A 22366-nucleotide genomic window follows, 5' to 3' on the forward strand; every position below is an offset into this window, starting at 1 on the left:
ATGTAGTTAATGGGAATGTAAAATAATAGAGCCACAGTCTAGCCGTTTTGTGAAACATAGAAACGTCATGACCCAGTCTTCCCCTCCTACATACGCACCAAGATAAAGACATTCACAGACACCTGTTTGCCATGTTCACAATAGCATTGTTTATGACAGCCAAGAAGTGGACACAACCTAGTGTCTAGGTGAATGGCATAATCATTCAGAAGCATGCAGTACTGATCTGTGTTCTGACATGGCTAAAACCTTTAAAGTACTAAATAAAGGAACTCAGAAACCGACTCTCTGCATTATATGGTTCCATCTATAGGAGTATCCATGACAGACATTAGCCAAATGGGCAGTAAGCCAATGGGCAGTTATATAAATCTGGGAGGTAGTAGGTAGGGAGAAAAGTGTGTTACTGAAATGTACACGAGCTTTGTTCCCTGAAGGAGGCGGCTTTAAAAAAAGCACTAAACTGAGGCTGAGGAGACGCCTGAGTTGGCAAATGCTTGCTGTGTAAGCATGAAGACCTGAGCAGATCCCACACCCAGGTAATAAGCTACTACGGCTGCCTGTGCCTACAATCCCACACTGGGGATGTAGAGCTAGGAGGATCCCTGTGGGATCATTGCCAGCCGTCATGGCTGTATCAGTGACCTTCAGGTCCAGGGAGGGACCCTGCCCGAAACTGTAAGGATGATGGAGAAAGATACCTGATAGCAACCTCTAGCTTTCAACACACACACACACACACACACACACACACACACACACACACACACGCTGAAGAGTCCCTGAGTTTCATTTAAACTGCACTTCCTAGCAATTTGAGCTTGAGAAAGTTAATCCAAATGGGCTGTTGTGAGGATTGAGTGATTAAATAAATGCACTTAGAATGGTGGTTTAGAGCAGTTACTGTGGCCTAACAATAATCCTGATTCCTGTGTATCTCAAGGTCTTTCTCATTCATCTAGCAATGATTTAGAGCAGTTACTGTGGCCTAACAATAATCCTGACTCCTGTGTATCTCAAAGTCTTTCTCGTTCGTCTAGTTTTACTTGGTTTTCCAGTACACACTTTGTTTCAGCAGAATAAGCAAACAAATCAAATAAAAAATCTTGAATTCCCTGTCTCCAAGTGTCCCCTTACAGGACGAATGGAAGAACTCTGATGCTGTTATGAAGCTGTTCTCTCTAGGAACACAGCATCCCTCCCACCTGCCCAGGCTGTCTTCAGATTCCTCAGAACTCTCTGGACTCCCCTCACTCCCTTCTTGGAGCTCCTGGATAGCTTTCTCCCTCGCCGTCTTGTCCTCTTACTTCTTTTGAAGTCACCCAGGCCAGCCTTTCCCTTCTGATGTCCCTGTGCCAGCCTTGCCAGTAGGGGATGAGAGGTATGTGCTGCTGTGCTTGGCTACTGTACCCAGTTTTGCTTCTGAAAACAAAGTCTTCTCTTGTTCGTTGATATGAATGCTATTTTCTTCAAAAACAAAACAATGCAGTTGGTTTTAGTATACTCTGACCTTGTAGGATTTTAATATTTCTAATAGATTTCAGTTTGATTCCAGGTGAGTTATCAATCACATCACCTTTGGTTATATAATTTCCTCTTTTCCTTTCAAAATTTTTATGCCTCATTTATTTCTGCTGCCTAATTATTATTACCTTCAGAAAATGCAATCTAGCGGAAGCAAATAGGAAACACTGGAATTGGTTTTATAAGTATATTGAGATATCTATCTCATTTCTTCCATCTGAAAGAAGAACATGATAAAAAATTGTTTTAAGATGACTTTAAGATATATTTACATATTTTTGATTCATAAGAAAAAATACATGAAAAAAAAGGTTCTCCAAAACCGTGTGTTCAAAGGCAGGGGAGATGTCTCGATGCGTAAAGTGCAGGCTATGAGAGCAGAACAACCTAAGTTTGAGTCCTCAGAACCCGTGGAAAGCTGGGTATGGGGGCTCAGGCATCTGTAACTCTAGTGCTGCAAGAGACAGACAGGAGAATCCCTAGAAGCTCGCTGCTGGCATACACAGCAGTGAACAGCAAACCCGGGATTAAACACAGCGGAAGGTGACCACACCTGAGATGGTCCTCTGACCTTTCAAGCATGCCGTGACCCACACAGAGATGACAATGTGCCTGTAGCATACGCTTTAGCATGTCATGAGAATAATCCATGGACATCCTAGCTGTGGTGGGTGGCACCTGACTGGCTGGCAGTAGGTGGCATGTGTGTGGTGCCGGCTCTGCTTCATTTCATTCTCTGCACTGCTCCTTTTCTACAACAAGCAGATGTCATCCGGATGATCAGAAAAACATAAGCAAACAGGAGGAAAGGAATGCATGGAGGAAGTGGTGCAGAACTTGGGTCTTGGTGCTTTAGGTCCCTATGGTCACACTGTGCTGACTCAAGCCAGCTTTGTGACCTGCTTCAGAAATGCTTTATCTATGACTTCCATGTGGCTGTGCAGCCTCCAGTGTAATCCTAGATGACGACACTGCTCTTCTGCTCTTCTTTTCTCTGAATCCAGATGTTCTTTAACAGTTCCCACCATCAGATCTCTGTCTAGATAACCAGGCAGCCATACATCTTTTTGATTCTTCTCTCAAATCTCTTAAGTACATATGTCTTTTTCCTGGCCCAGGCTTCTCCCACAAGTCCCTGGACTGACCTGGACTGTGCCATGAGAAAAACTGTTTTCTAGTACTCTTGAGCACTAACTTTCCTTGAGCAAATACTTGCTAAAAGTTTGTGCTGCTCAGCTGTCTCTCAAGGAATGCTGTCCCTGCCAGGACATGAGTGTGCATTCTAGAAGCACAGCATTGAATCCTCAAGGGACTCCTCAAATCACACTGACCAGCTTGATCATGCCTTGTAGCTCCTAAACTCAGCTGCAGGCTCTTGGCTACTTAGGTAGTCAGACCATCTCCTTGCCCATCCAGACCTTGTGCCAGACTCCTTATGAAAGATGCCCAGGCATTTTCTATTCTCAGATCTCCACACTAACTCACTGCTCCAAACCCTAACTCTCAGCAGACACTCTGACTTTATGTAAGGGCTAAAGCCATCAAATTTCTTCCTTCCTTCCTTCCTTCCTTCCTTCCTTCCTTCCTTCCTTCCTTCCTTCCTTCCTCCCTTCCTTCCTTGCCTCCCTCCCTCCTCCCTCTCCCCTCTCTCTCTCTCTCTCTCTCTCTCTCTCTCTCTCTCTCTCTCTCTCTCTCTCTCTCTCCTTTTGTTTTGTTTGTCTTTTGAGATAGGGTAGTCTGGGCTATCCTGGAGCTCCCTCTATAGTTCAAGCTGGCCTTGAACTCAGAGATCTGCCTGTCTCTGCCTCTCAAGTGCTGGGATTAAAGGTGTGTGTCACCACAGTGCCCAGTTCTTTCTTTCTTCCGTCCTTTCTAAGTTTTTTTTTTTAAAGTGTGTGTCTCTCTCTCTCTGTGTGTGTGTGTGTGTGTGTGTGTGTGTGTGTGTGTGTGTGTGTAGGTGCCTGCCTTTGAAGTCAGAAGAGGATGTTCGTATTCCTTAGAATTGGAACTGAACCCTAGTCCTCTAAAGAGCAGCAAGCCTTAACTACTGAGCCATGTCTAGAGTCCCTCTCTGATTTCTCAAGTCGATTCCATCAGCCCCTCAACATCTGTTGTCCATCTTCTACAACCTAGTTAACAGCATTTCCTCTTTCACTTTCTTTTCCTCTTGCCTTTATATCCATTTTTTCTCCTTTGTAATAATTTCTTGTGGTCTACAGGGAGAACAAGCAAACGCATGTTTTTTACTTTTACCAGTGGTCTGTAATTATTTACATGGTGCTTTCTTTTCAACTAGACTGTGAACTCTTTGTAAACAAAATTATATTCTCCATATCCTTTTTTACATCAGCACCTCCAGTAAGATCTGGCCCAGAGGATGCACCCTATAGCATCCTGAATGAACAAATAGATGAATAAATGGGCTCTTTGCATGCCTTTCATTCAACACAGCGCTTTGAACATTAAAGAACTTAATACACATATAAATTCAAAACCAAAAGCTTTATGACTTTGAAACAGAGTTCTCTGAAGGACTAGTTTGCCCAACAGTTTACTTCAGTACAGTATAGCATATGTACTAGGAAAAGGAAAACTTGAGTCTGTGACTTGAAAAGTCTCAATTTAAATTGTTATCATTTAGTTTTGAGACAGGATCTCACTATGTAGCCCTAGCTGACCTGGAATTCATAATGTAGACCAGGCTTGCCTCAACTCATTCTTCTAAGAACTGGGATTAAAGGTCTATGTCACCACACCCAACCTTAATGCATTTTTCTTTCTTTTTTTTTTTTTTTGGTTCTTTTTTTCGGAGCTGGGGACTGAACCCAGGGCCTTGCGCTTCCTAGGCAAGCGCTCTACCGCTGAGATAAATCCCCAGCCCCTGCACTTTTCTTAAATAAAAATTTTGCCCCTCCTTGCTCCCCTGCCCTGCTTTTGATTGTTCCAGTAGGCTAAAGCATAGACAGTAACTATAAGTCAAGAAACTTAAAAAAAAAGCCCCGGCTGACTTGAGAAGCAAATATGATAGCTCACATGGACAAAGGCATCCTCCATAGACTAAAACAATGAAACATAAAAACAGACATAGTTCAGACATACCTCAGAGTTGACATGCAGAAAAACTTAATTTTTGAAATATATCAAAATAAAGATATCTCATGAATCAACTTTGTAATACAGCAAGTTTCTATACCACAAACCATATTTGCTTACTACTGTAAATATAAATTCACAATAATTTACAAAATGTAAATTATAAATTTCCTCTCTGCCTTTTCAAACACAATTAAAACTTTAGTGCTCATGCTGCCTCAAATGCCTTCTCTCTTTTTGATAAGTGCTGCCTTCTTCCGTGGTCTAACCTGAACTTCCTCTTTTGTTAATAGTACATATTAATAATACAAAATAATGGGCTTCACTGTGACACTTTCACACATGTATATGTCCCACTTTGGTCCCAGCCATGGTGATACTGGCTTATTTCACTTAAGCCCAATGCATTCCAGTTGTATCATTTTCCTGCACATGAAGTGGCCTCATCCTCTATAGGTAAGCTCCCTCCACTGTGTATGTGTACCGGGTTTCTCTACTGATTCACAAGCCAGCACACCTCTACTAATCCTTCCCTTGGCCCCCGTGAATAAGCACGGTCTGCAGGAATAGTCCACCGTTCAGTTTCAGTCCCTTCACGTGTACCAGAAATACTACACCTGGATCAGATGGTAGTTCTACTTTTAGAGCTTGCTTTGTTTTGAGACTGAGCTTTGTTTAGCCTAGGCTAGAGACAAACTCTTCAGAGGGCACCTCTTCCTGTGCCTCTCAACACACAGCATGGCACTTGCTTCCTTTAGACTGTGCCATGTCCTGGCTGTAAGAATCTTGGAGACTAAGCCATAGCCTTCCTCTCCACTGCACCCCAACCTTCCTTTCTTTTATGGCCTTCTAATACAGGAGGGTCTCATAGGCCAAGCTAGGCTGGTACTCTCTCTGTAGCCCAGGCTGTCCTTGAGCTTGTGATCTTCTTGCCTCCATTTCTATGTGCTGGGATTGCAACCATGGACCGTGCCATGTGTAGTTTACACGCCTTCTTCTCCTATACTTTACAATCCATTATATTGTATGGAGCAGACAGCAGACACTCAAACGTTTCTCTTTTCTTTTCTTTTCCTTTCTTTTCTTTTCTTTTTTTGAACTAGTGATGTAACTCATGGGGAGAGTACTTGCCTAGAATGCATGAAGTTCTGGCTTCAATCCCCAGCATGAACATAATGCACACCCGTGATTCTAGCACTAAGGAGGCTGACACAGAAAAATCAGGAAGGAAGAATCAGGGCATGCTAGGGTACATGAGATCCTGTCTCAAAAATATTATTGCTCTCAGCATATAGCTTTATTTTATAGTGATTATCAAAATGTAACTTTACTACAAACAACAGCAAGAAATTCTAATGTCTGTCACCTGTCATTAAACCATTAATAACATTTTGTAAACCTTGTTAGAAATACTCTTGTATATATATAAAACTATCAGGCACAAAAATATATACATTGTTATAAATGGTATTTTATCACTATACTATTATGCAAGTCAAACAATAAACACAGATAGTGTAGTATGTGCCTAGAAAGTTATCTTGCATTTTTCCCTCTCAAACTGCACATTTCCTAAGCTTGGATTTATTTTGCAAGTAGAGTCAAGTGTCCTGGCACATATCTATAATCCTAGTACTTGGGAGGATGATCTGAGTTTAGGGTGAGCATATGTTACACACTGGGCTAAGGCAGGCTAAGGAAAGGGAGAGAAGAAGGAGGAAGGAAAGAAGAAGGGAAGGAAGAAAAGAGCAAAGGTGTGTTCTGAGGAATTATTAACCAATTGACCTGACAAATGAGGTTCGAAAAATTGGAATGACTTCTAGTTCTGTAACCACCAAATCCGTTATAGTTACAAAGTGCTTAAGAGCATTTGCTCATCTGTCTATTTAAAAAGATATTAGTCACCTGGTAGTGTTTTGGGTTTTTTTTTTTTTGAGGTGCTGGGAATCAAACCTGGGGTCATGCACAGGCTGGGTATGTGCTGTCCCACTGAGCTGTCTGTCCCCAGTCAGTCCCCAGGTAGGCACTACCCCTTCCAGCAACTGTATACTCTATGTATTTCCCTGAGTGTCATCCACTAAGCTAGGCTTAGTTCCCACTGCTAGAGACAAAGCAAGTCTGAACTTTCGGGGTGTGTGTGTGTGTGTGTGTGTGTGTGTGTGTGTGTGTGTGTGTGTGTGGTGTGCGTGTGTAGCCCCCTCATGCACACAGACTCTTAAGTGCCAATGGGGATGGCAGAGCCTACTTTGTATGCTTTATTCAAGAAAATCCACCAGATCGGGTTTTTGAGAAATGGTGATCTGAAGCCCTTTAGGTGCTGTTAGTCCAGAAAAGCTGCTTACAATCCGCCAACTTTCTTCTTTTCCATCTCCACCGAACACAAAAGTTTTCAGAAATGTCTTTAAAATCAGGACTCGGGGGAAAGAACAGGGCAGGAATCCTTGGCTTCAACAGCCGGCTTCAAAGAATTCAGTGTGCTAGGAACAGCAGCCAACTGGGTGCAGCTAGTCGCACCCAGCCAGCCCTGCACCAAAGCCAGAGAACAAAGATGAGGAGGCAAGGAAGCGGAGGAGATTCTTCAAGTGACTTCCCAGGAGGAATCTCAGTTCAGCCACACCCAGTCCCTTCCTCCTGGTAAATAACTCAGCAAACTCCAAAAGGGCTTAACCGAGTCCCTGCAGGAATGAACCTCTCCCAAGAAGTAGGGGATTTCTCTCTGGCAGCCGTGGCTGCTGCTGCTGCGACTCTCCAACCCAAGCCTGCCTGAAGGGAGAGCCTGTGCTCTCCAAGTCATGGCATGTTTGTCACAGGAACAAACAAACAGCAAACAGCTCAGGAGCTCTTCCCCAGTTCCTGGCAGGAGAGGAGAGGAGCTGCCGTCTCGTTAGCCTGGGGACTTGGCCGCTTAAAGATGGCAGTAAATATTTCTGGTAGAAACCCCACTTTCTGTCTATATTTGATGGTTAAATTAAAATTTGAACTGCTGCTTCTAAGACAAACTGAACTAATTGGAAATGGACTATAAATCAATGCAGCACAGCAGGCATTCATTAATTTATGCACCCAGCATCTACTGAGCACATACAATAAGCAAGGCACAGAATGGGGGATTCAGAAATAAAAATGCAGTCTCAGAGCTCAAGGGAGCTAACAATGAATACTATCACAATGACAAAAGCACCAGCATTTGAATGAGCAGAATTATGTGCTGGCATTACTAAGCGCGTTAGTCCATTATCCAAATAAATTGTCCCAATGCTGAAGCAGTCTATTCTCTATTTTATAGATGGAAAAACCAAGGTTTGACCACAGTCTAACTGCTGTATTTAACAAAAAGGCACTTGAACATTGGGCCACTTGACTATCAAGTTCTCTTTAGGGCCTCCCACAGGTCAAAGTCTGCTGGACTTGATGTTACAAAGTAACAGTCTAGGGAGCAGTGAGAGGGCTATGTGAGTAAATCTTGCTGCCAAGCCTGAGGACCTGAGTTCGATTCCATAGATCCACATCGTAGGAGAAAACTCACTTCTCCATGCTGTTCTTTGACCTCTACATGCATGCTGTGCACTCACCCTGTACCCTATACACAAAACGTTTTAAAATGTAAGGAAGCTGTTGTTGTGAAACAAACAAATAAAAGCCAAATTTAGAGTCTCGATGAGGATGTAGGAAAGACATCAAAACTGTTTCACTTTTTAACCTACATTTAGGACAGAGATATTGGTCAGCCACTCATTAAATATAATGCATGGTGGAACAAGTGTCAGAGGAGGGGTCACCTTTAATGGGTAGGGTGAGGCCACCGAGGGAACAGAGACTCCGAAGAACTTGTAAAAGGTTGAGCAGGAAGGAATGTGGCAGAGTGGGTCCAAGTCCCACCTATGAGAACAGGATTTTCAAAGGTGTGTGAGGAGAGTCAGTGAGCTCTGATGGCTAAAAAGACTGTTGGGATCATGAGAGGCCCTGGGTAGTTACAGGATCCCTACTTCTTTAGCAGGCGGTACACAACGACTGATGTTCTGGTTGGCACGGTAGAGAGGATTATACTTAGAAGAGTTCTCGTGGAGGTCAGGGGCCATGGTAAACATTGACAGTTCTTCATATGGGTGAGAGGCCAGGACATCATCAGCTCAAGCCAATCTAAACTAAAAGTCAAACCCTGTCTAAAACCCCCAAATAAATCCAAGTATAGCGATACATGCCTTTAACTCTAGCACTCACTGCCAGGCAGGGGAAGGAGAATTCTTGAGTTCAAGGTCAGTCTGGTCTACATAGTGAGGTCCAAATCAGCCAGGGGGACAGAGACCTTGTCTCAAACAAACAAAAACAGAAAACAAGCTGGTTTTGCTACGTGAACATGTTCGTAATCCCAGTGTTCAGCAGATGAAGGTAGGTATATTTTGAGTTTGAGACTAGTCTGGGATATAGAGTGACACTCTGTCTCAAAAACAAACAAATAAACAAACAAACAAACAGCCAGCAGCAACAACAAAAAGTTAAAACTAGTTGAAATACAAGAGTTTTTCAGTAGATCTCAGGCTCATTTCATTTTAACATTTATTTACTTTTTTTTTTTTTCCGGGGCTGGGGACTGAACCCAGGACCTTGCGCTTCCTAGGTAAGCGCTCTACCACTGAGCCAAATCCCCAACCCCTTTAACGTTTATTTATTTAGTATATGTATGGGCATTTTGCCTGTACTACATATATCTAGTGCCTACAGAGGTCATAGAGGGCATCTTGGGTCCCCTGGAGCTGTACCACTGTGTGGGTGCTGGAGACCAAATCTTAGTCCTCTGCAAGGGCAGCAAGATGCACCATCTCTACAGCCAGTTCTCTAATGTTAATGCGCATCCCAGCACTGTGGAGCTGAAAATGCCTGGGCCCCAGCTCAAAGGTTTCTGAGTAATCTGGTGTGGGGCAGGGCCTGGGTGTCAGTATTTTAAAACTCTCCCTAAGTGATCTGAATACACAACCATGGTTGAAAACAGTCCTCAGTGTAAGATTGAGGCAAAGAAAACAGGGAGAAAGTCACTTCATGTCCCAAACCCCAGCGCTCCTGAACACCACCTGGAACACTTGTTAAATAACTTCCCAGGCCCGTTGCCTGCTGGCTAGGATCGGGTAAGTTTGAGACCAGATCAAGGAATATGTCTTTTTAACAACCTAAGATGTGTAATTAGAGTTCTAAAGAAGGGCTGTAAATTAGGGTCAGGTGGTGGCGGTGCGCATGAAGAACATGTTTTAATGCCAAGTAAAATAAAACTGGAAAAGATTAAATTTTCAACACTATTTATATTTGCTTTTATACACTTCCAGTTTAAAACCCACCAAAACAATCAAATTTTAGTATGGCTTATTAAATTGACAACTTTAACCTAAATTGATTTTATTTTGATTCATAGTGGATAAACTCAATTTAGTTATTTACATTTCTTTCTAAGAGGCCCATGAGAGAGGGAGCAACAGACTTCAGAGGCCTAAAAGGACCACTCAACTTCAGAGTGCTATTTAAACTGGGTTTAAATAGCATCGCACGGTAAAATGGACACTTCACCATAATATTTTAAAAGCTCTAAGTTGCATATTCTTTAACTTTCAGGACCTGCATCCTTCAACAGGAAATGTGCAGGAAAGCGAATACTGTATCCCCATCTACACTGAGAATCAAGATTAAAGTAAACAGAGTAATGATTCGTTTGTTTCTCTTGAAGACAGAAAAAATGGAACTCAAAAGTAAAGACCTAGGGTAGAGGCAGAAGGATCAGGAGGTCAAAGCTAGCCTTGGCTACATAGCAAGTCTGAGTCTAGCCTAAGATCCAAGACTCTGTCTTTAAAAGTAAATGACCATAAGCCCTACAGTAGTCTATAATGGAGCTCTACAGCAGTGCACAGTGGCTATGCACCGCTCTTTGTTATCCCTGTAACAATGACCGACAGACCTTCTCAGCACCTCAAATGAATTCTTATGCTTTAATGCTTGTGATAACACGTTGGACTAGAAAATGATACAGTCATCTCAGAGACTAAAAGGCACAAATTGTACTGAGGGTCATTTAGGAGCAGGCCTGATAGTCATAAGGGTACTGGGACAAGAGTCAGAAAGATCAAATTTAAACCTGAGTCTACTGCTAGCTACCTAGGAGAACTTATCTTTAATTTTTAATATCTGTACCTAGGGTTGAAGTCAACTAGTTTTCATATTATGGTCCTTCCACAGAATCTCACAGTTTTTTAAAGGCACTTTTAAGGTTCTATGAAGGTTTATTTCAATTCTTATTTAAAACATACCTTTCCTGCCAGATGGTGGTGGTGCGGCACACACCTCTGGTCCCATCACTCAGGAGGCAGAGGCAGGCACATATCTGAGTTTGAGGCCTGCCCCAGCTACAGAGTGAGTTCTAGGGCTACCCAGAGAAACCCTGTCTAAAAAAACAAAACAAACCTTTCTTAGCCAGGTTTGGTTGTATAGCTTTTGATCCCAGCACTTACGAAGCTGCAGCAGAGGCAGGAAAAACTTTGTGAGTTAGAGGACACCAGGTCTACACAGTGAGCTCCAGGATAGCCAGGACTATGTAGAGACACCCCATCACAAACAAACAAACAATCACAATATTCTTCAAAACCTATAAATTCTACATGGCTGAAAATACAGCTCAGTGGGAGAGCACTTGCCTAAATGTGTGTGACTTACTAAGTAAATTAATAAATAAGTCTCGTATTAGCTTGTTGTAGTGTGGTAGCAACCACAATCCCAGTGACTCAAAAGGCCAAGGTAGGAATTCAAGGGTAGCCTGAGCAACATAGCAAGACTGTGTCACAAAACAGAACAAACAACAGTACAAAGTGCAAATGCACACTAAGTAGAGTGCATAGAAAATTTTAATCTCTAGACACCATCAACCAGTGCTCACCCAGCAACTGGTTATGGACCTTCTCCTGAGCTAGAAATATACATATTTGAAATTGTAAATGTGTCTCAGATTAGAAAGCTTTTAACTACTCTGTTTCGTTTGTTTGCTTTGCTCTATGTTTATGATACTAGGATCAAATCCAGGGCGTCTTGGCTGGAGCGTCAGGCACATGCTCTACCACTGCATCATATCCCAAGCTATCTTCCCTTGAATCCAGGGCCACAATGGCATAAAGGACATGATTACACAAAAGCTTTGTAAGTAGCTATATCTTGTTTCTGTATGGCCTGGTTAAGAAAGCAAACACAAAGGAGACACTGTTGTATAAAATACTTGGACATCACAAAATAGAATTAATCTAAGTGTCGAGATAATAATTGAAGTAGTAAAAACACAGTCACATTTGTGACTGTAAATGCAATGATTTTTAAAAAGCTAATAGAGGATTACATTAAACACAAAACTTACAAAGTCAGGTGGATCATGACCAGTGAGTACTGCACAAGAATTTTTAAGCACTATCAGATGATATTACCCTAACTGATGGAGACTGTGCTCTCTATTGGGCTAAGGCCTTTAGGCTACAGACCTTCCGGAGTTATGTGCAGTAGATTTATATCAGTAATTGCATTAGAGCTTCCTCCCCTCCTTTCTTCTCTCCTTCCCTTCCTCCCTCCCTTCCTCCCTCCCTCCTTCCTCTTATTGAGACAAGATCCCATTAATTAGCCTTGGTTGGACTGAATCTCTAGCCCACACTGGCCTTGAATGTGCAGTGAGTCCTCCTACCTCTGCCTCCTGAGAGCATAAGTAACTATGACAACGCAGAATGTATCCTTGTAATAAGTTTTGATGTGGTTGGTCCCCACCCCCACCAACCTAGGTCCTTTCACAGGTGGGCAAACAATAAGACACTGAGCTGCATCCTCATTTCCAAGAATTCATCTTGTTTTTACTCAAATTTCCTGAGTGATACATGGCAGGGTGAGAACAGGAATGAAATCAAGTAGATAAAGTAGAAGTTTCTGGTTTCTTTGGAGACTCAGTTGTAGTGTGTGATGTTTTTCTGGAAGCTGTCTTTTGAAAGGTTTTGCTGAGGCAGACACTTGAGAGGACACATGATGTTTGGAAAGAGTATAAATAGAACCACACACACAGTAAATGACACTCTTCACTGATTCACCTTGTAATAATGCTTCACTGGTCTTTACTTATAACTTCATAGAGAGAAACGTGCTAAAGAATTTCTCATGGTATTCAGGCTGCTTCTGCAGGACTCATGCCAATTTGATGAAACCTCAGTTTCTTCTGGGACTGAGCCACTGCTATTGATTTGTGTTTGGTGTTTTGAACTGGACTGCTGATATCCTGACAATGAAGATTGGAATTGCTCTGAGGTAATACTTCTAAACAGGTCCACATCCCCCTTGTCCTATTTACCGCCTTCCTCCCCTACCTTTGGTTGGTGGACTAGAAGGGGAGTTGAAACATTTAAGAACCCTAAATGAGGGGTTGGGGATTTAGCTCAGTGGTAGAGCACTTGCCTAGCAAGCTCAAGGCCCTGGGTTCGGTCCCCAGCTCTGAAAAAAAAAAAAAAAAAGAAGAACCCTAAATGAAGTGGGTTTAGAAAAATCTAAGCCTACAAGTAGGATGTTAGTATTATGTTAGTATTATTTCTGTCTATCTGTCTGTCTTTCCTTCTCCTCCTCCTCTTATTTTAAACTTTTATTTTAAAGACAGAGTTTCACTCTGTACCCTGGGTGAACTGGAAGTTCTGTGTCACCCACATGGCTGTAAACTCAGTTTCTTCTTCTGCCACTCAAGGGCTGGGATTGCAGGTATGTGTCATCGTAACTGGCTATATTTCTATCTTAAAGTAAACCCATAAAATATAGGCTTACCAAGTATAGTTTTATAAGGCAGGGACACATATTGTCATAGTAATAACCTTGGGTAAAATGTTGGTGATATATCAAAACAGGGTTTAGACTCTACATGAAAAACAAAATTACTTTCTGAAACTTTCAGGAAAAGTACCTGTCATGCTAATTAGTGGGTACAGGTCACTAAGTCAATCCTAGAGACAGAGGCTTAAAATGAGAGGCCAAATCTTTTAAGTTCAGACTCCATTTTAGAGAACTTGACCTAAGTTTAAACTCAGGTAAACTAATAGGCTGGTACTTAGCATTAGCTTCCAAGTTACCCCTCAACAAAACCTGAGCCTAGCTCTAGTCTCTAGGCTGATCCCCAACAAGACCAGCATCTCCAGGTCATTCTTCAAACAAACCTGCGCTCCCAGGTTACAAGCCCACCCGCTGCCTAACGACCACCAGTGCTGAGGGGAGCAAAAATTAAGTTTATGATATGACTCCCAGCGCCAGTCAATTATGTTAAAGGACACAGTAGCTTTCCAATTAGATGCGCGCGTACAACACACACACACACACACACACACACACACACACACACACACACACACACACTTGCTGCTTACTATAAAGTCTTGCCCTGATAGACATCATTTGGGACTCCTCCATCACCAAAACTGTTCTGCATGAGGGCGGTGCATTGGGAGGGTCCGAGCTGGCTCAAAAAGAATAAAGATCCTGTTGTGAACTGCATCAGATCAGCTCCTGTCTGTTTTGGGGAGATCATTACCCTGGCACTACAAAAACTGGCAACACATTTTTCTCCAGTTCTATGTGGACCAGAAATCTAAGATCCAAGTGCTAGAAGAGCTGGGGTTGGCAAAGGATCTGTCTCTGGTTTGTAGATTTTTCAGTCCTCACAGCAAAGAGAGGAGGAGGAGTGGGCAGGGAGCTGATGAAGGCACTGGTCCTACCATCAGACCAGGGCTACAAGCACAGCCTCAGTTAACTGCACTGCCTGCTATTAGGCTTCAGCCCCAGATACAAAGAGCTACAAATAAAGGACTTCAAGTTAGGGGTTTCAAAGGACACAGTCTACATAGTCTTTGGGGTATATGATCTTATAAAAAAAAAACAGTAACACTGTTGAGCAACTCATACATAATCGTGTATGATACTTTGATGTTTTGGCTGGCAGTATATGCAGCTCAAGGTTAAACCACTTTCCTAGCATGAGAATAGTCCTGATTTCAATTCTGAGCATCACCCAGTGATGATAATGAAAGAGGAAGAAGAAGAGGAGGAAGAAGAAGAGGAGGAGGAGGAAGAGGAGGAAGAGGAAGAGGAGGAAGAGGAGGAAGAAGAGGAGGAGGAGGAGGAGAAAACAGACATGGATACCTTACTTTTCTATGTATAAGTGCAGGTATGTACAGTTGCATGTACATGTGTGTGTGCATAAGTGTAGAGGTCAGAGGTTTTCTTCAAAGTGATCATTCTTCACTGAAGAATATGACCAATTCAGCTTTGGCATAAAAATAAATGTATTACCACTTCCTTTTTGAACATCTGAATTATCAAGTAATTAAACAAAAGGATTGGAATGGGAACCAGAACATTACAGACACATCTGCCAACAGCTGGGCTGTGTGTGTGTGCGGCAATGACGACATGCTTCTGTCCTGAAAGCAAATCCTGGCAAGCTTTTCCTCTAGGGCTGGGGATGCTGCTCTGCTTTGGGTTTTTGTTTTGTTTGTTTGTTTGTTTGTTTGTTTTGTTGTTGTTTTGTTTTGTTTTTTGAGGCAGGGATTCTCTGTGTAGTCTTGGCTGTCCCAGAACTTGCTTTGTAGACCAGGCTGGCTTCCTTTACCTCTTGAGTGCTGGGACTAAAGGCATGCACCACCACACCTGGCCAGGGTTAATTTTTTTTTAACCTTCAGATCTTTATAATTGGATATTTTATGTATTTACATTTCAAATGTTATCACCTTTCCCCAGTTCCATCCTCTCCCATCCCCCACCCCCTGCTTCTCTACGGATGCTCCCTCTCCCACCCACCTACTCCCACCTCATGCAGGGCCCTGGCATTCCCTACACTGGGGCATCAAGCCTTAACAGGACCAAGAGCCTCTCCTCTCATTGATGTCCAACAAGGCCATCCTCTGTTACATAAGCAGCTGGAGCATGGGTTCCTCCATGTGTACTCTTTTGTTGGTGGTTTAGTCCCTGTTAGATCTGGGGGATCTGGTTGGTTGATATCGTTTTTAAGGAATATAGGGGTATGGCTGCCTCTGCCACTTTTACTCAGCAAGTAGATGACAGGAATGTCAGACCAGTGAGATCTGATGCAAGTGAGACACTAACCCACATAAAAAATAGTATCAAGGAGACCTCTGGCCTCTACATATGTGTGCACATGTGCAAAGAGAACAGAAAATAAGCATTAGTGAGGATGAGAACAAGAAACCAGAAATGCAGATACTCAAAAGAATTGCAATTACTGAAGAAATTAAGCAGTAACTTAGCTTCTAGTTCCATGTCTAAAAGAGCTAAAGCAAGGACTCAAACAAAATACTCGTGGACCTGTGCGCTTAGTTGTATTATCCACATTAGTGAAAATGCAGAAGTAATCTAAATGTCGGGTAACATGAAACCATAGAGAGACAAAATGTGGTGTCTGTCCACTGTGGACTATTATTGTTCAGCCATCAAGACAACTGAATTCTGAAACACATTATGACATAAATGAATTTGAAACCACAAGGTTAAATGGAACACGAATAGCTACTAAAATGAAACTGTTGTACAGTAACACTTAAGTGATATACCCAGGACAGTCAAGTAGGTAGGACTGAGGATAAAGGTGGGTGCCAGGGACAATAGCAGTGCAAGTATTCTCAAGGTCACAGAACCAGACAGGAAACAACACTTAAATGTTAAATATTAGACATGTTTTGCCAGAGTGAAAATAAAAACAGGGTCTGGAGCGATGGCTCAGAGGTTAAGAGCATTTGCGGCTCTTACAGAGGACTCAAGTTTGGTTCCCAGCACACATGTCAGATGGCTCGCAACTCCTCTAACTTCAGCTCTAGAAGCCCTGGTGTCCTCTTCAGGACTGCACATGCACTCACACACTTGTAGCGCACACACACATACACACACATAAATAAAGACAAAAAGCTTAAGAAGAAGAAGAAGAAGAAGTGTGAGGACTTGAGTCTGAATCCCCAAAGCCCACATTTAAAGTAGCATCCAGGCATATGGCGTTCGAGACAGGACATGGAGACAGATGACTCCTGGACCTCACTGGTCAGCTAGCCTAGCCTATGCCTGGTGAATTTCCAGACCAGTGAGAGACTCTGTCTGAAACAACAGGTGTCTGAGCAACAGCTCTTAATGTTATCCTCTGCCCTCCACAGACATACATGCACGCCACACCCTCCTTCAATGTTTGAAAAGGCCCAGCCCCAGTTTCAAGATGTAATTATTTCTAAGATCTCTTTGAATGGTGATTTTTCATAGGACACCATAATGACACAGAGAAAGGGAAATGAGAATCTAGTCTGAGAAAGAAGATTATAGTTCCCCATCTTCTGAATTAAGAGTGCAACTCTGCCTTTTAGTAACTCTGCAGGAACCAAAAGGCCCTAGCAACAGTAGCAAACCCAGAGACCAGGCAGGAAGCTGGAGCAGGTGAAACTGGGCAGCTGGGGTGTGGTAAATCTGAGGCCACATGCCCTGTCTAACTGGGGCAGCTGCCGCTCCACCCTGATGAGCTGTTTCCCTACAGGAATGTGGGCATGGTATTGGGAGGATTTTCCATTCTTCAAGTGAAGTTACTCTTGAGATTTTTATGTGTAACGTTGGCATCTAAGTTTTTAAAAGCATTTTTAGTACTGCAAGCCAAAGGAAGATAACTGCAGGCCAACGCATGTACAGTTGGACAACCAGTAGCTTGTGATGTCTTTTGGAACATCTAGAATACAAAAAAGGAAGTAGAATGTGTGTCTTTAATCCCATTACTTAGAAGGCAGAGGCAGGAGGATTTTTTACAAGTGGAGACTGTCCTCATCTACAAGGTAGAGCCCTAGAACAGCCAGGGATACATAGAAAGATCCTGTCTACAAAAAATAAATAAATAAATAAATAAATAAATAAATAAATAAATAAATAAATAAATAAAAGGTGGGGGGGGACTGGAGAGATGGCTCAGTAGTTATGAGCATTGACTTTTTCCAGAGGTCCTGAATTCAAATCCCAGCAACCACATGGTGGCTCACAACCATCTGTAATGGGATCCAATGCCCTCTTCTGTTATGTCTGAAGACAGTTACAGTGTACTTATGTATAATAAATAAATAAACCTTAAAAAAGTTTATTCTCACTGATTTTCAAGGCTTGTATACAGTTAGTGAAGTAAATCATTCAAATTATTCATTTAGATGTCTCAATAGGCACTGAAAAATTAATTCAGTAGTACTTAACTCCAAATGCAGTATAATTCAAAATTACTAAGTATAATACTGCTTGTTAGTGAAACTCTTAGAGGATGAACTTCCATACCTCTATATGGCAGGTACATAACTAGGGCCATGATTACATTAGTTTATTTTGAGGCAGGATCTCACTATCTTGCCTCAACTGGCCTTTAACTCCTGGGCTCAAATGATCCTCTTACTTCAGTCTCCCAAGTTTTTAGGACTATATTTGCAAATCACCAGGGCAGACAAGGATACATAGTAAGACCCTGTCTTAAAAGAATAAAAAAACACAAAGCTCCTATAAGATATAGAAAAGTTAAGGAAAAATAGATGTTCATAGCCAATTCTGCCCTCAGATAAAAGGGATAATAATATACTCTATTCAAGAATACCTCCTCTGCAAGTGAGAGGGGAAACAGTGTGAGCCTTCATGATTAGTAAGAAACCATTTACCTACATTAGGACATAAAAATATAATTACTGGCAAAATAAGTAAGGGTCATGACCTCAGTCTCACACAGGAGACAGACATTAAGTGGTGTCATTTAAATAAACACCTTGCAAGGAACCATAGAAAATGATGAAACTAAAAAAATACATGGAGAGCTGGAGAGGTGGTCCAGAGGTGAAAAGCACTTCCTGCTCTTCTAGAGGATCTGAGTTTGGTTCCCACCACCCATATGGGCAGCTTATAACTGCCAGCAACTCTAGCTTCAGGGGATCTGACAACCTTCTGGCCTCCAAAAGCATGAACATATACACATGAGGATCATTTTATAGATATACGCACATAAACATAGACAAAAATAAATATATAGACAGACAGGACTGGTAAGATGACTCTGGGTAAAGGCATTAGCAATAGTCAGGTAGACCTGAGTTTGACTCCTGGAATCCATATGTGGCTTCCACACATGCACCATGGCATGCATGAGCATGATATGCACATGTACATGGACACACACACACCATAAAAATCCAAACAAATAAATAAACATAGAAAATTTGAAGATATGTAGAATGCTAGGTGTGGTGACTCATGCCTTTAATCCCAGCAGAGTCAGATCTCTGAGTTCATGAATAGCCTGGTCTACAGAGAGACAACCAGGGCTACAGAGAAACGTATCTTGAAAAACCAATTATCTACATCTCTATATCTCCTTATCTATAGATAGATCGATCGATCAATCTAGCTAGCCACTGGTGGCCTAATTGATTGTATTTAGATATCTTGTCTGATTATATGTACATACACACATACATATACATGCATATCAGAAGAGGAGTCCTGGAGGGTCCTAATTTAGATGAGGAAGTGTGTTAGAGAGAAGGTCCCCTCCCCTCTCCCATACGGGTATTTCCCTTATACATCCCCTTATACAGGGAATGGGGGCTTATGGACAGGAAACCGGGAAGAGGAATTATCTTTGAAATGAAAGTAAAGAAATATATCTAATAAAATTAAAAGAGAGAGAGAGAGAGAGAAGAGAGAGAGAGAGAGAGAGAGAGAGAGAGAGGAGAGAGAGAGAGAGAGAGAGAGAGAGAGAGAGAGAGAGAGAGAGAGAGAGAGAGAGAAGTTTCCCTTAAGGAGCTGACCTTTAAACGCAGCCCTGAAAGGATGAAGATGGCAACACAAGGGCTTCGTGAGCTGTGGGGGAGGAGGTTTGAGGGGGAGGGGAGATGGTCACAAAAGCATTCCAGGAATATATTTGTCTGATGTGTGTGACAGATCCAAGTAATTGAAATGCGGAAAAATTAAATAGAGGAAAAGACTAAGTCTTTGAGGGTCTGGAGGTAAAAAATCGGAGGCAAGAGACATTGTCAATTTTTTTCTAAAGAAAATTTTCTGAAGAAATGAAAATGAAAAATGGAACTCCAATAAGAGGGGCAATAGGGAGTAGCAGCTCAGGGACTTGTGTGCTGCCGTGTCTGCTGTTCCTCACTCTAGGGGAATGAGGGAAGGGTGGCTCTGGACGGAGCCTTGGCTAAGTCTTACCTGTCTGCACATCCCCTCAAAGCCACCCAACTTGATGTTAAATATTTTAGAAAAATTAGCAGACTTTTTAAAACCATGTAATTAGATGTCAAAGATTCTGATTCCTAGAATTTAAGATCTAAAAGTAGCGATTTTTGTCTCTGATTACGAAGTTACAGACTCCACAACAATGAATAAGAATTCCTGCCTAAACAGCAGGACATCCAGGAGGCCCCAGTGGAGTCCAGTATTGATGGTGTCACAGAAGCCAGAGGCCTGACCAGACCAATGACTCGCTGCAGTGAACATCTGGTAGTACAGACGTGTGGACAGAGGGGTAGACTGCGGGACACACTGCGACACACTGCAGCTTCCACATGGCAATCGTTTTCTTTTGGAAGGGGGGTTGCAAGGGCAGAAGGTAGGTATGAAGGGATGGGGAGATGAATAAAATTGGGGTGCATGATATAAATCCAATTAAAACGTTAAAAGAGATTCTGCCTAAATGCTGTGCTACACAGTGTGTACAGAATGAATCCGCCACGAAGACAAAGTCATAGTGAGAGTCAGAAGAGAAACATGAAAGAAAGGAAGAAATAAAATTGGAGATTTTATCTCTTACTTGAAACTGAGTTTTATGTAGTCTAGGCTAGCCTTGAACGACTATCCTTTTGCCTCTACCTTCTAAGAGGTAACTGACGACGTTTTAGATCAAGGCACTCATTCATTTAAAAGAAAGATTTATTCTTTGTATGTGTGTATGCATATGTCTTTGTGAGTTTGAACATGTGCATGCAGACTTGTACAGGCTCAAGGAGGGCATCAGATCCTCAGGGCTGCAGTTACAGATGGTTATGAACAACCTGACAAGGCTGCCTGGGAACTGAACTCAGTCTTTTGGAAGAGCGGCAACTCTCTTAGAGCCCTGTATCTTCGCCCCCAGCATTCATCTGCACCTTTCCCCACCCACACCTAATCAGTCCTAGTGTCTTATCGAACTCCACCTTAAACAGAGCTCCAGCTCTGCAGCCATGGCAGCCATGGCTCGCCTGTTGCCTCAGCCTTAGCTGTCAGGCACTGCTTCCCACACTTGCCAGTGACAGTGTTCCACTGGGTCATATGCATTCAGGCAGTCCAGCCAGTTTTACAAACATGGCCTGTGAATATGAGTTGTGCTGCTTAGAAAGCTTTGTAGCCGGCCAGCAAGATGCAGCATTGGATCTCTGGAATCTACACAGAGGGGTAAGTAGTTTTCTTTTGATCTCTACCCTAGAACATGTGCATGCATGTGCATGCACGCACACACAAACACACAATCAACATCATTGCCATCATCGTTGTCATCATTAATTAGTTAATTTTTAAAGCCTTTGTGACATGTACTCTTAATTAATGGCTTTCTGTTTTTTAATGTGGAAAGGGGTGGCAATCATGCTGACTCCTGCAGTGATGATTAAATGAATATGTGTAAAGCAGATTTCTCTGGCTGACACATGATAAGCATTTAGCATCATTTCCATTTAGTATGCAATGAAGGTGTTCTCTTATATGTTAAACCCTGTCCAGGATGAACTTTCTATCATTTTCCAAAGGAATCATTTTACATCATACTTTCAAAAATCTTATTTGCTGATTCTTTATACAGACTCACAGTGCTGTTCTTTGTGAACTGCTTAGTTCACCAAGTCTAATGTCCTCAAAGTCTCTAGGGCTGAGGCTGCACTTCAGGTTGGTAGAATGCTTGCCCAGCAGGCACAGACCCTGGGGCTGATCCTCAGCACTGCTTAAAACTGGGCATGGCAGTGCATGCCTATGACCCTATCACTCAGGGGCAGAGGCAGAAGGGTCATAAACTCCAAGTTATCCTTGGCTACCTACTGAGTTCAAGGCCAGATGAGCTATAGGAGTCCCATTCTCAAAAAACAAAACAAACAAAACAAAACCTAACTTAATAATCACCCTAACGGAAAGAGATTAAAGGTGGGTCAGCACCACCTCCACTCGCATTTGAGATGTTTTTATTTTTATGTGTATATATGTGGGGGTGGGGTGGGGTGTGCATATGAGTACAAGGCACCCTAGGAAGCACTGAATTGCAATGGAGCTGGACTTACAGGCAGCTGTGAGCTGCCCAACATGGGTACTGATGATTGAACTCAGATCCTCTTCTAGAGTGACACCCTCTGTGCTCCTAAGTATTGTATCATCTCTCAAGTAGTGCCTCAAAATAGCTTCTACTGATAGTATACCACTTTCACACATGGTAAAGTCAAAAGGTCATTAAGTCCAACCAGTACACATGGTACATGTACAGTCAAGTTACTTATAGACCAGATTAATGCTCTGCTGTGTTTCAGTTTTCCGAGCTAGGATTGAACCAGGGCCATATATATTCATGCTAGACTTGTATAAACCCTGAGCTACACCTCACCCCTTAATTCTATGCTTTTAAGCTGGTCTGACTCTTACCCAGTAAGCACCAAGCATATTTTGAGGTATTTCCATCTGACTGGAATGC

At 42.4% G+C, this 22366-nt stretch overlaps 1 protein-coding gene and 1 long non-coding RNA gene across 11 annotated transcripts in view; one reads left to right on the forward strand and one right to left on the reverse strand.

Moving 5' to 3' along the window:
• Cstpp1 (centriolar satellite-associated tubulin polyglutamylase complex regulator 1) overlaps positions 1-22366 on the reverse strand; it is a 164301-nt gene that overhangs the window by 71432 nt on the left and 70503 nt on the right. The window lies entirely within an intron of this gene.
• On the forward strand, positions 1109-20418 carry LOC120101910 (uncharacterized). Its single transcript, XR_015684489.1, has 6 exons — positions 1109-1381; positions 11662-11787; positions 12789-12924; positions 13264-13365; positions 14627-14818; positions 20022-20418. It is a non-coding gene; the product is annotated as an uncharacterized LOC120101910 (long non-coding RNA).

The sequence above is a fragment of the Rattus norvegicus genome, chromosome 3, assembly GCF_021556685.1.
Source record: "Rattus norvegicus strain SHRSP/BbbUtx chromosome 3, alternate assembly SHRSP_T2T, whole genome shotgun sequence".
NCBI lineage: Eukaryota > Metazoa > Chordata > Mammalia > Rodentia > Muridae > Rattus > Rattus norvegicus.